Below are 10,233 nucleotides of genomic sequence, written 5' to 3'. Positions count from 1 at the left end.
AGCCGGCCACGGGAGGCAGGAGCATGCGGCATGACCGACGCTGCTTTGGGCGGCTGGGGCAAGAAGACCAGAGGTTGAAGAAGCACTACGGCCGTTGAATGGACATCGTTGACCATGCCGCGCCGAGAGCACCAGGACGGTGGACGACGGTGAGGCCTACGAAGGGAACGACATGGAGCCGGGGAAGACACGGCAGTGGCTGCCCACGCAGTGGAGAGTACGAGGGTTGACTGGTTCGGCTGCCATCGTTGGAAAATAACAGGAGGTGTGGGTGAGTAGAGGGATAGACCAGCTAGGGAAGCGAGTATGATGGGACCGTGAGGCCTTCCCGGTAGCACTGCCGGCCACGGGAGGCGGGAGCAGGCGGTTCCGACGGTGCTGGTTTGGGCGGCTGGGGCAGGAAGATCAGAGACTGAAGAAGCACGATTGCCGTTAGATTGACATCTAACGGTCTGACGCTGGTAGAGTCGATTGTTGACTAAGTTTCTTTTTTGTGAAACCTTATGTACGCATGAACTTGGTGGGCCCACAAGTCAGCCTCCAAATCTGTGGCAGACAACATAAAGCCCATTTGCTATTTTTTATAATTTGCAACCCATTTGCTAATTCTTAAGTAATTTATTACAGCCCATTTTCTGCCCAGGACCACGGTAAAAAAGTTCAACCTTATTTTGCATATTTCGGTGGAGTCCGAACTGTTGTAATCCCGAAATGATAAACATTTTTTAAGAACTTATTGATTTGCCAAAAAATCGTTTTGTTTTTGTGAGCAAATAAGACGTGGGACAATTGAGTTGGTTTAAGGGAAAACCGGTGGTAAAAAAATCAGCGCTGGGTGGAAAAAAAATAAGGATGTAAATATGAAAAGGGAATTTCATGTGTTTTCAATATAATGATACGTGTATATGAACTAGCAAAACTATATGTAGAGATTAGAAAACGGATGTAGGACATGCGTTTCAAGAGGAAAATAGAACTGGGCTGTGTGTTTGATTCAGTAAAAAAACTGCCTGCGGATGTTGTAAGACAAAATATAACTAACGCTGGAGGGCCAGAGGCCAGTAGATACTTGTTGGATCTTTGTACCCCGTTGTCGTCATGGGCTGGGCCTGTTAATAACAAAACCAACCCTGGGCAGTCTGCAGCCCAGTTGAAACTTGCTCGACCTAAAAAAACAATATACGTGCTCAATAAACGAGAGAATTCTGCAAGTACAGACTGAAAACTGGGATGCAGCATGGATATTGTTTTTTTATCGTGATAATAAGTGCATGCACTTGTTTCGAAAAAATTGGAGAACTGGGAATTCGAACGGCGGGTGCTTATGCTACCCATCAAATAAAATACAGGTGCCTGAAAATTCATTTCGAAACAAATGATTCAGCTTTATATCCACGCCAACCCTCGGCATGACGGTTGGAAGCAAATGCAAGTTCATACCAAAAGATCATTAACAACAATACCAACTTGCGGACGACAAGGTAGTACAACTACCAATACCTAACTAACTTATAATCTTTTTACTCCTGGCCCTAGTGTTCCTCTAGTAGAAAATCTTGCAGAGGACCAGTTCCCGCTCCTTCTCTTGCTCCAGGTCCCCGAGGTGGTACTGGTGCATCACCCAGTTGGTCCTCTACTGGTCGAAGTTCTTGTTGGTGTGCAGCACCAGAACCTTTTTTGCTGCCCGTCTGCCGCCCGTTGACCATCACCGGCAAGGTATTGCCGGTCTTGTGCCACATCGCGTGCATGTTGCACTCCGACTGTATCTTGTGACGCGTCCACGTGCCCCTTTTGAACGCCCTGGAATTGTGCTGGAAGAATTGCTTCCTTAGGCCACTCAGTGTGATACCTGCAGTATTGTGGAATACAGGTTTTAGTGTATGTAGTTGGCATTTTCATAACATCTTTGGCATGTTGCAGTCACTTGGTTCACTTTTTATTAACTGTCAAATTGTAATTGCTTCACCAGGTCTGTGTCTAAAAAGAAAAATAGAGCTATAAACAAAGGAATATGTTTGTGCTAGTAGAAGGCCGATCGGTGTCTTACCTGGAAGTTTCTCAGGTTGGGTGTAGCATATGTTGTACTCACTTTTGATGGTTGGTATGAACAAATCGATGAAAGACTGAAATCTTGAGCTGTCAGCACTCACTTGGGCCTCAAGGCGCTCGATCAGCTCCTGATCCATGGGATCGAACTTGACGCCAGCCGGCAGCACCGGCCAATCCTTCTTTGACTTGCATCGGTAATTCTAGTTATATGGTACTCAATGTATGATCAATCGACTGTTTTAAGTGAATGATGAAAGATTTCGACAGATAAGTGGTACTCCAAATCTGAAGTCCAGAATACCCAAACACGCTGCCGGGATTCTTGTGTCACCTCACGCGCAGCGTGTTGTCACGTCAATTCAATGTGTGGACATGATGAATAATTTGACCGACGTATACTAGTACTGCTACTGTACTACTTACTAGTCGTATTTAGTGTCACAATTTATACATAGGTTTAACTAACAAGTACACACTTGAAGCCTAACTGATATATATATATATATATATATATATATATATATATATATATATATATATATATGGCTTCTGCACAGCATCTCCATCATCATTATCAGTACATCCTATGCAGGTGAGTTAGGATGCACTTGATCCCAGGAAGGTATCTATCCTTCAAACCAGAGGAGTGCTTCAAACTAACAACAGTACATAATATCCAACAAAAAAGGGTCATGCTACACCAGCAGAATACATGGCCCAGTATAGATATCAGCACGAATCAAGTTGTGCATATTTGCTGTTGGCATGAACCACATCGCCGCATGTCGGGTTTGCAAAAGCCATCCATTGCATGGAAGCTTGATGCCTTTCACACACTGAAGATTACCTGGCAACAAGTTGTGTCGACGAATCTCTGGATATGGTGATTCATGAAACCCATGGTATGATGTGTAAACACCCCCCCCCTCGCGAATGGAAGTTGCATAGCACAGTAATCATCGCCGGTGATATGATCGATGATTGGTTGGATGATCGGATAATTGAGCCCGAGGAACAAGGAGTGGTTGCCGAGGCTGTAAACCCGCCTCTAGTTGAATACGCCTGGCCCAACAGAGCTGGGGTCTTTCTTGAACATGAAGCAGCCATAGCCATCAATGTCACAAATGCCCCACGCATTGTAGTGCATGTGGTTTGATGTAATGGTTTGGTCAATTTGGTACGTGTGAATGAGCATCAAATGACCGCCGTTAGCTGAACGAGCGATAAACCACCACCCATCGGCTGGTATGATTCCAGGTCCTGGAATCATGAAGGCCAACGCATTTGCGTCTGCTGCAACAATTCAAATTGGATACCAAAAGGACAAAAATAAACAATCATGTTCAGAGTATGTGTGGAATTAAGATTATTATAACAGTGACACATATCATAGACAGAGAATTGCAATGCCGTGGTCATAATCATACCCCAAGTTAAAAAAATAAGCCAATGGATTTCATATTCTAGCAACATGTCATGGTTCAAACATCATGTAACAATGAGAGGAAAACAGCTATGACAACGCCTACTCATATTCTACCATAGCATTTACTACTACTGTTCTCATATCAACTCTAAGCAATAACATGTGTTGTTATAAAAATCTTGTAAACGAGAGTAACATATAGCAATCATGATGTCATGCTCATAATATGTATTCTAACAATCATTAGATGCCAATTATTCTCATATCAACTCTAACAATAACATGTGTGGTCATAAAAATCTAGAAAATGAGAGGAACACATAGCAATGATGTGGTTATAGACATGCTATGCATTCTAAATTTGTAACAAATGAACAGGCATTCGTATTCATAAGGTAAAGATGAGATGAGATAGAACAATTACACGACGATAGATTCCACCAGTATAGGCAGCCAATCTGTGCGTCGACCGCGTAAACGATGCCATCATGCACTATAGCATCAGACAGAAATGTTGCCTCAACAGGATTGATGATGAGCCATAACCATGTATGGCGACCGGATTCCAGATAGACTAATCCCATGTTGAACAAGGCAATGAGCTTGTAATCCATGTAGTCTTCTGAGGGTGTGGGCACTTCGCAGATTACAACTTTCTGCAAACAGAGGTCGAGCCAAAAGCTTGACGCGTCTCATGCGTAGTAGGCAGGAGTGTCCGGCGGGCCGCGAGGCTCGATGTCGGCGGTATCCAACGATGGAAGGGTGATCTCTCACTGGGTGTAGATATCCACGAGAAGCCACGGACTACCAGTGTGGTGGATGAGGATGATCCAGTTGGCCTTCATGCCTGCCCAGTAGTGGCCGCGCAGAAGGACAGGTGGACGGGTAGTGGTAGCATGTCGAGGTGCACCACGACAACCTCCGTAGGATCGTCAAGTCGGTGTCTGGGCCACCTGCGAGGATTGGGCATTAGCAAGCAGGGTGTCTTGAAAAGAGTCGGCCGGTTGCAGACGAGTAGACGGTACAAAGACACCGAGCATGCGGCCAGACGGACGGTGCTGAGTAGGTCCATACGACTACAGATCTGCTCCAAGAGAACATCGGGGAGGGAATTCCAATCGTGGCTCTGTGTGTCAGTCAGTTCTTCCATTGGGGTTTTCGGTGCCTGCGAGCCAGCGGGGAAGTGGATTCAGGCGGGCGAGCGAAGAAGCTTCTCCTCGTGTGGCCGAGCAGTGAGCGAGGGGGACATGGTACGTGCGAGCTACCAAGGAAGATGGCGCGGGCGGGCGAGCAGTGAGCGGGGGTAAATGGTGTGCGGCCGACGATGGGGAAGAGAGGAGGAAGAAGAAGAGAGGAGGAAGAAGAGTGGAAGACGGGGAAGAAAGTGCATTAAATCTCAATTCTACTAGTACTACTACCAGGATGTACCGTCCTTCAGTGTGTAAATAGTTACACCGATGACATGTGGGTGTACCACAAGAGGGCCCATATGTCAGTCAATGGAGGACAGAGGTGCGTAGGCATATTTGCGGAAGCGTGCTCTACTGGCAAACATGATGGCAGTACTGGGTAAGGCTGATTTAGTAACAACAACATGCTGGTTGAGCTTATTAATTACGTGTCCCATCTACTGCAGCTTGTATTGTCACTTCACTGCGAAGACTAGTTGAATAGTTCTCTCTGACCAAGATGGGGAATAATGGATCGCGAGGACTTCCTTTCTACAGTATCCTTATGCCTCTACGCTCACTTCACTCATTTTGCTCCGTACCTAGTCACTTGTTGAAATCTGTAGAAAGACAAATACTCCGTATTTGGGAACAAAGGGAGGCTTTTACTCCGTATTATTTGGGAACAGAGGGAGTATCACCATATGGAGGGAACAGAGGAATCTTGAAATATGAACATGTCAATGGCAGGGAGTAAGCCCCATGCATGCATGCATGCATGCATGCAACATGCAACACTCACACATACACATGGACGCACGCAACACTCACGTACCCATGCGGCACACATCACACGATGCAACACGCACAGCTCATGCTCAAGTGCTCAACCTACTCCCTACGTCCGTGAAAGACTGTACATTTAGAGATTTACACATTGACCAGGGCTTAATTAACGCCCAAAAGTAGCAGACTTATGTGTGCATGCGACCATTGAGATAATAAGATTAAATGAAGGCTGTTGCATGCTGTAATTAAGGATAGACATGTAGCCTATACCTACAGCACAAGTTGGTGCATTAGTCAATCAATATCGATTTAGATTAAAGGCTAAATGCATTGGAAGTGTAGATGTACATTATGTACCACACTCTTTGTTTTGTAGCCGATGTACACTCTTTGTTGGAAGACCGAGGGAGGACACGTGCATGCACTCACATACACAGCCAGGGCGGTTCGCGCGCAAGGGTTGGACTCGTGTCGCGCCTGCGTAAAGTTTTGTTTAACTGATTTCTTTGCTCTGCCAACTGACAGGTGGGACCCAGAAACCAGATGACAATTTAACCAGTCAACAAAGTGCCACGTCGACTATGTGGCCGGTCAGTAGGGTGCAATACGGTGCTCTACGATGAGCTAGTGATCGTATAATCGCCGCAAAACTATATATAGTGACCGTAAAGAGCGTATTGTTACATACATTGACCGCCAGTTTATTTTTCTCGTTTCAGATTAAGCATATTAATCGGAAAGGACGTAGTATGGACTACTACTAGTACTAGTACTCCTTGGATGTGTCCCGTCAACTCGCCGAACGAGGAGAAGCTTGCTTACTACGCCTCTCCCTCGCCCACGCGCGCGGTGGTTCTCAGGACGAGGAGAGGGTTTTGACTACAGCGCCCTCTCCCTCTCCCTCCCTCTCCATCTCCCTCGCCCTCGCCCTCGCCCTCGCGGTGGACGTATAGCAGTTCAATCGGTGTCAGATTGCCAGAAGCATATTGTACTGTAGTATCATCATTGTTGGACCTTCCGAAGAGGCGAAGAGCCAAGTGCAAGGTTCACACGAGTATGAACTATTGAACCTCCCGAAGAGGCAAAGAGCCAGGCGCAAGGTTTTATAGGAGTTGTCGTCCTAGTAGGAGTGTACTACAACTATAGCGGACGATGCTACTGTATGATGCCGCCATGTCACGTATATCCAAAGTTGTGCCACCTTTTTTTCTCAAAGAGCGTGTTGGAGCCCATGCAACAACCACACAAGTTGCACATACACATAACACATTTACTAGTAATAAATTCTAAAGGACAAATGCTAGTATGCCACACAAGTTCATCTCCAATTCATGTGATAAATTTGTGCACAACTAGTCTACATATATTCACAGCGCTACCGTTCACAATTACCGTACTCCACTTACACGTTATAGATGGGCTACATGCATGTCCTCCTCCAGGTTCCAGTCCCAGGTGTTCTTCATGGATGGCACGATCCATAGCGGTGGGCAACGGGAATCATTGTCACAGCTTTCTAGTCCGGTTCCACATGATGGAGACTCATCCAAGCTGAAGCGGCATAAATCAAGGATAACGTGTCCCAGCATGTCGTTCATCCGGCGGTGCGCAATGAGGACACAACCATGCTTCATGAACGGCAGGCCTTCCGTGTCGTGCACGGAAGGTGGCATCCGCTTCACAATGGGGTAGCTGTCCCTGATGAAAAGCGAGTACTCTCCAAGAGTGTTCCTCGGCACCCACGTAGCATCACGGGGGTCGAACTCAGCGTCGTTCATCTGGTACACGCGGCATCCCAGATCTGGACACATGGTGACGTACATAGTCAAGGTCCATGCATAATAATGTTGTGCTCAAATATGGCGGTCAGTAATACTGTGCAGCAAATAGTACTACTCCCGTATAGAGGAAGTAAAATAACCGACTTATTATATATAGCCACTCTTGGCTACATGGATGAGATAGTAAGACATGGAAAAACAAAAATGGTGGCAGCTAGTGGGTTCAAGTCTTCAAGGGCCTGGCTAGCTATACGCGTCCTCCAAGGTAAAAAGTACTCCTACTAGTACTACTAACTATATACTACTAGTACTACAATGAAAGAGAAGGCGAGAGGGTTAAAAAATGGAATACCTGGGTAGATGGTGACGGTCCGATCGTGGTAGATTGTGTGACCATGTTGCACATCAGTGGTACCATGGGTAACGACTGCTAAGATAGTTGATCCCAATATGCCAAAGTTAGCTACAAGGTTCCAGGTTAGACCGAATCGCGGATGCAAATGCACATCCAGGATCAGCGATCTTATTTTGATCGGGGGATGACTGGTCCCTGCAAAATAATGGAGTACCGTTAGGGATGCAAATGATGGTTTGTGCATTCCGTTTGTAATCTCTCGTACCGTAGGATGGCAACCAGATGAAACAAGTCCCCTGGCTTGTCACCACGAAGATGCGGCCTAGATGGTGCACGGCGTCTTCGAACGTGTAGGGGTAGAAATCTGTCGTCGCCAACATGCGTCATCCTCTGCCGTTACTGCGTCTTGCATTGATGGCAATCCTTATGTCGAACACCGCGATGAGATGGTAATCGTCGTAGCCACGTCGCTTTGTCGGCGGGTCCGCAATTGCTATCTTCTTCAATCTCATATAGGCATCATCTTACGTATTCAAGCCTAGCCAGTCCAGAAGGCCGATCCCAATGGTGGAGAAGGGGTCTACCGGAACGGCCGCACTGCTGTGGATGTTATGCAAAATGATGGTGGTATCCAGCCGGAGGTATGCAAGCCAATCTTTGTTGGCACCGACCCAGACCTATATATAAGACGGTGGGCAGCAGAGAAATTATGGGATGGAAATGGAATAACTAAGTACTACATGATCAAACTCCATTACTGACCTACTCATTGGACAAAATCCGACTACCTCTCAACATCGACAACTCTAGCGGAGTCAACGTGCAACCATGGCCAGCGAGCGGTGGACTGTTCGAAGGATTGTCCCATAGAAGAACCTTCTCCTCGAGGACGCATGGAAGACCAACAAGCATGGCCTTTTCCCAAGCCTGTTTAAGCAGCGTCTTGAAAAAGTTGGTGCAGGAAGCACCAAGTCTTGCAGCGGTGAGGACGTCGTAGCAGCGTGTGATTTCTCCCAGAGGATCGTCGTCCAATGTCTCCCAGCCCCGACGAGGAGGAGAACCGCCTGGCGAATCCATGGGAGCAGCGATGAACTGCCTTCTCTTCGTCGGGAGGGGAACTGGCGAGGAGGAGATAAGAGCGTAGTAACCGCAGGGCCTCGTCCCTTCCAACTGTAGATTGTTCCTCAGCGAAGGGGTGAGGCTATTATTTACTACTAGTACTAGCATTATGGAACGTTATGGGATTGTATTATACTGTAAATAATAGCACTAGTAAGAAATTTTTGGCACTAGGTAGTAGTTTTTGGCGTGGATTAAGAAATTTTGGGTATGTTTTTGCCATTTTATGTACACGCCAACTAGTGTTAAAAAACGTCTTACATTATGTGACAGAGGAGTACGTACTCGTACTGTAGCAGTACCAGTACTACTTTTCTCAACTAGAAGTGCGATGTACTGTACTTCTAGTCTAGTATAGTATAGTGCACCAGTTTTGAACTCTTGAATCTCAGGGCCAAGGAGCTATAGTTGGAAGCGGAGGGTACTACTGTTCTCTAGAACCATCGTTGTACTATCAATGCAGGGGAAGTACACCTGCGTAGTGGCCTAGTGGGTAATCTTGGTGCTATATTCAGCCGCTCCTCTCACCTAGGAGTAGCTGGCCTACTCAGCCGCTCCTCTCACGCACACACTAGCAGCCTGTTTATCAGCGACGGTTACTGCGGGGGCAGAACATTTGAGTTATTTGATTACAGCGAGACTAGGATTTTTTCTTCCATTTGTGGAGGTGTAATGGATCTCGTCAAACTTTGTTAGTAGTTCCTTCTTTATGAATGAGATGAAGCAAAGCTTTTGCCTCTATTTAAAAAAACACGTCAAGAGGAATTTCTTTTATAGTAGAGCCGATAATCGAGTGAAGTCCATGCGTGCAACGCCACAAGCTACAGAGTAGTAGTAGAGCACTTTACGTACGGAGCCATATTGCACAGTTCCCAATGCCCCGCCAGGCTTTTCCGGCTCCTCGGGCTTAATTGGGACGCGCTAGTTTAAATATGCTACTAGCTGATGAGGAAGCTGCAAGCGAGGTGTGGCTAGGGCGATTGTGGGGCCGCACGTCCGTTCGACTTCAAAACTCAAAATACCCGTGTATAATATGGCTCACAGCGAAGTGTAGTAGTACTATTTTTTAAAAAAAGGCCGTCATGCATTTGGCCGGGATCGAACCCACAAAACGAGGTATACACTCCTGCGACCACTAGTAGTACTCGTTGGAGTACAACGCAACCTAGAATCACCTTTTGTCGCGAGTAGTACGTACATTGTTCCTTACAAGAAACCACTAAAATGCCAAGAAGCTACTACCACTTGCATACGTGGCAGACTTAAGATAAGACTACCTTATCAACCATTGTACATGCTCTTACCAACAAAAATCCTCGAGTGACCTCCTACCTCCGGCCCGTCCACCTAGTCATCCTCGGCCATGGGACGTAGCTACCGCCGCTGGCAGAAGGTGAGGTCAAAACCGCCGGCGGTGTAGAGCACATGTTGCGGCAGCCCGGATGCCAGCTCAGTCCGGCGCTCGCGGCCGCTAGCTAGCCAAGTTAGCTCCGCCCAGCTGCTTGTCTACAAGGTTTGCTAGCTAGATTGGCACGGCAGCGCGGC

Source organism: Triticum aestivum, chromosome 2B, assembly GCF_018294505.1.
Source record: "Triticum aestivum cultivar Chinese Spring chromosome 2B, IWGSC CS RefSeq v2.1, whole genome shotgun sequence".
NCBI classification, from domain to species: domain Eukaryota; kingdom Viridiplantae; phylum Streptophyta; class Magnoliopsida; order Poales; family Poaceae; genus Triticum; species Triticum aestivum.
This window is presented reverse-complemented; position numbering follows the sequence as displayed.